The 3,451-nt window shown below is 43.9% G+C and overlaps 1 protein-coding gene and 1 pseudogene across 6 annotated transcripts in view; both read left to right on the plus strand.

Moving 5' to 3' along the window:
* LOC116096875 overlaps nucleotides 1-1,135 on the plus strand; it is a 2,459-nt pseudogene extending 1,324 nt beyond the window's left edge.
* Nucleotides 1-2,089, plus strand: part of LOC116103577 (SLAM family member 5-like) — a 204,889-nt gene extending 202,800 nt beyond the window's left edge. For all 6 annotated transcript variants that reach the window (XM_031389760.1, XM_031389751.1, XM_031389779.1 and 3 more), the window contains one exon: nucleotides 1,440-2,089. The gene's annotated coding sequence lies outside the window, so the exon portion shown is untranslated. The remainder of the gene's footprint in view (nucleotides 1-1,439) is intronic.
* Nucleotides 2,090-3,451: the final 1,362 nt, after the last annotated feature.

The raw sequence follows: 3,451 nt of genomic DNA on the forward strand, positions 1-3,451 counted from the left end.
CAGCGATGGGAAGCATTTGTGTCAGGACCCCTGGCTGAGACCAACAAGAAGAACACAGTGGATCTGGTAAACACTCACCACCTGCACCCTTCCAGTGACGATGAGGATGACCGCCTCAGGGAGTTCAACTTCCCTGAAGAGGCTGTATTGCAGCAGGCCTTCATGGACTTCCAGATGCAATGCATGACCTCAGCCTTCATTGACCACTTTGGCTTTAATGAGGAGGAGTTTGGGGATCAGGAAGAAAGTGTGAATGCACCATTTAACAAGACTGCCAACATTACCTTCTCCCTAAATGCTAACGATGAAAATCCCAATGCCAACCTGCTTGAGATATAAGGACTAGATACAGCAGTTTGATGATGAGGAAGAAGAGGAGGAGGAGGAGGGCCAAGGCTCAGCAGAGTCAGATGGCGAATATGGTGCCTGGCAGGGCAGCCAGCCAGTAAGAGCATCCCAGACAAGCCAGCCCCCTGGTGTGCGGAGTGGAGGAAGCACAGACAGTGAGGATGACAAGGATGACGAGGAAGAGGATGAGGATGAGGGGCCTGACCAGGCAGCCTGTGGAAGAACCAGCCCTTCCTCCTTCTCCAGCCCCAGCACTCAGCCTCCTGGCCCGAGTTGGACTGCTACTTTTGACTCAGTGCCTATGGATGTCCCAACAGGTCCCCCAGTTTCCAAGGAGGTAGACATGCCCTCTATCCAGATCCTATCCAGCCCTCCAGCCCACGATTCCCCACAGCTCAGGTCTCAGGACCCCACCCACCCCTCAGCACCTCAGGAAGTCACAGATAGCAGCAAAGTAGCAGAGTCCTTGGCCCCCTGCCAGGCCTTGGTTTGTGTTGCGGATGTCCAGGTCACACTGCATGGGATGTGCTCTGCCCCCAGCTCCTTGGACAGTGCAACCAGAGAGCCCTCTACCTCTGTCCCAGACTTCAAAGCCCACCAGTCCCCTCAGACCATGGAGGAGAAAAAGAGCCCAGAACATTTGGGGTTTCCCCAAAGTCAGAGTGCCCAGGCCCTTGAGATGCCCAACGGCTCTACTCCAGGAGGGCCCATTTCATCGGGTTCCCTAATGGCAATGGTGGCCAAATCCTCTGTCCTCCCTGTGGAATCCCTCAGTGGGGCAGGATGAGTCCTTTGGTGGCCCTGTACTCCATTGTCCCATATCCTACATTCTCTCCTCTGGACTCCCAAGGAGGCTGGTGCCAGGGAGATGCCCTCACCCACCCCCATTTGCACTGAGAAGAGAAACTATGGAGTTTTGTCTCCAAGAATAAAGATAGAGAGTCACATAGAGAAAAAGGAGAGAGAGAGAGAGAGAGAGAGAGAGAAGTATATATATATATGTGTGTGTGTGTGTGTGTGTGTGCTGTTGTCTGAGAGAATTTGGTGTCCATCGCCCCCTTTGTGAGTTCATCCTTTTGCTTCAATTTCAGATTCAGGTCCCAGTACTACTGCTCTCAGTAGTGGGAGGGGCACCTCCCTGCGGCTCTGATGGCGTAGGGGCTCCTCAAGGTCAGGTACGACTGGAGAGTGGGACCCAGCAGCTGGGACACAGAGTAAATGGGCAAGGACTCCTGAACAACAAAGTAGGTTTTTGCAAAATAAATTAATTGGATAAAATATTGTCTTGATTATCTGGTTTAGAAATTATTGAATTGGTATCTTGTAAACTGTGGCGATTGAATATTGAAGCCTTGAGAGTCATGCTTTGCTAACCGGAAGGTGGACGCTATATAAATTATAATTGTTGCACTGTGTTTCATGTTAAAGAAGAAAATAGTTAAAACTTTGATTTAGCTTAACTTGTTCAAAAGCAGTTTCAATTTACACAGTAAGAGCTGATAAGCCACTATGCTGTGACTGGGAGTAAAGCACAGTCAAAGAGAGCTGATAAAGCTGGGTGTCTCCACAAGCCGCTCTTAAAGGGGACAGCAGCTTTTCTTTGTTTGTAATATTGGTAACAGAAAATTAGCTTAAAATTAATAATTCAGGGTTAAAGTCATGTTAAGGGACAATGCGTGGCATGAGCCAATCCAAGAAAACAGGTTTTCATGATATTTTATGTAATTCTTACCCCTTATAAGTCTAGTGAGGCCAATGGTAATGCCTGGACCAGAGATAAGACTTAAAACAATGTCTTTGATGTGTTAAAAATTACACTGTAATACATTCATATATAAGAATTACCAGCTAAACTTTGTAACATGAATATAATATTTTTGATACTGATTTAAAAAAAAAAGAATGAAATGTTTAAAACTGGGTTTTGTTTGTCAAAGTTATGGTTAAGGGTTGCAAGAAAAGTTATTGAGAGATTTACTGTAAGTTGCTGAGAGATTTAGTGCATGTTGTAGAGGGACAGAGAAGCAGAGAAAAAAGCAAAAGAGAGATAAAGAGACAGACGAATAAGAGGCTATACTGGCTACCGTAGTGAGAAAGACCAGTGCGTGTATGCACTGAGAATGGAGAACTTGAGGGAAAAAGCATGTTGCAGAAGGACTGTGGATGTGTAAATGTGAGAAAAGTGTAGTGAAAAGGTGTAATAAAATGTTTGGAAGAGGGTCTTAGAAAATGGAGTCTAGGGGGCTGGAGAGATGGCTTAGTGGTTAAGAGCATTGACTGCTCTTCCGAAGGTCCTGAGTTCAAATCCCAGCAACCACATGGTGGCTCACAACCATCCATAATGAGATCTGATGCCCTCTTCTGAGGTGTCTGAAGACAGCTACAGTGTACTTACATATAATAAATAAATAAATAAATCTTTTAAAAAAAAAAGAAAAGAAAATGGAGTCTAGTAAAGTGGGGACAAGGGATGAACAGTCTAGAGACAAATGAGAAAAAGAGTTAGTTTGCCTTGAAAATAAAAAGTAAATAAGAAGATAATCCAAATTCTATCAAAACATAATAGTAATAGAAAACCTGAAATAACTATGGCTGTTGCTGGAAAGAGGTTGTTTTGCACGTACGATTGTCTGTTATCGTTAAGCCAGTGAAAGATGCCTGCTGGTCCTTGGTCAAATACAGCTAAAATATCAGAGATAGAGACTTTCTTATTTAGAGATTTTAAGGCACTGAGAACCCAAATATCATCCAGATAAATTTCTTTGTATTTATAATTAAAGGTTTTGTTTCTGTGTTTTGAGAAAAGATAATTAAAGTATTTACATCTTCCAGAAATCTAGACTCCAGAGAATCAAACAAAAATATATATCTTAATGATACTGAAAGTTTGTTTTGAGATTTATATGTTACAGAAATATACAGCCTTGGTGGATTTCCTCATCTAAACTGCCTGCTTAAATTCCTGGTATCCTGAACTTCAGCCTGATCCAGTTAAGACGCGGACATCAGAAGACTAATTCTGTTTTCCTTCTCTGCCCCCTTATATCTCTACGCCCCCGGTCAGCTTGAAGAAGTTATGATGAGTCGTCTACCCGGTTCCCTG

The sequence above is a fragment of the Mastomys coucha genome, unplaced genomic scaffold (genome assembly GCF_008632895.1).
Source record: "Mastomys coucha isolate ucsf_1 unplaced genomic scaffold, UCSF_Mcou_1 pScaffold1, whole genome shotgun sequence".
Classification (NCBI taxonomy): Eukaryota; Metazoa; Chordata; class Mammalia; order Rodentia; family Muridae; genus Mastomys; species Mastomys coucha.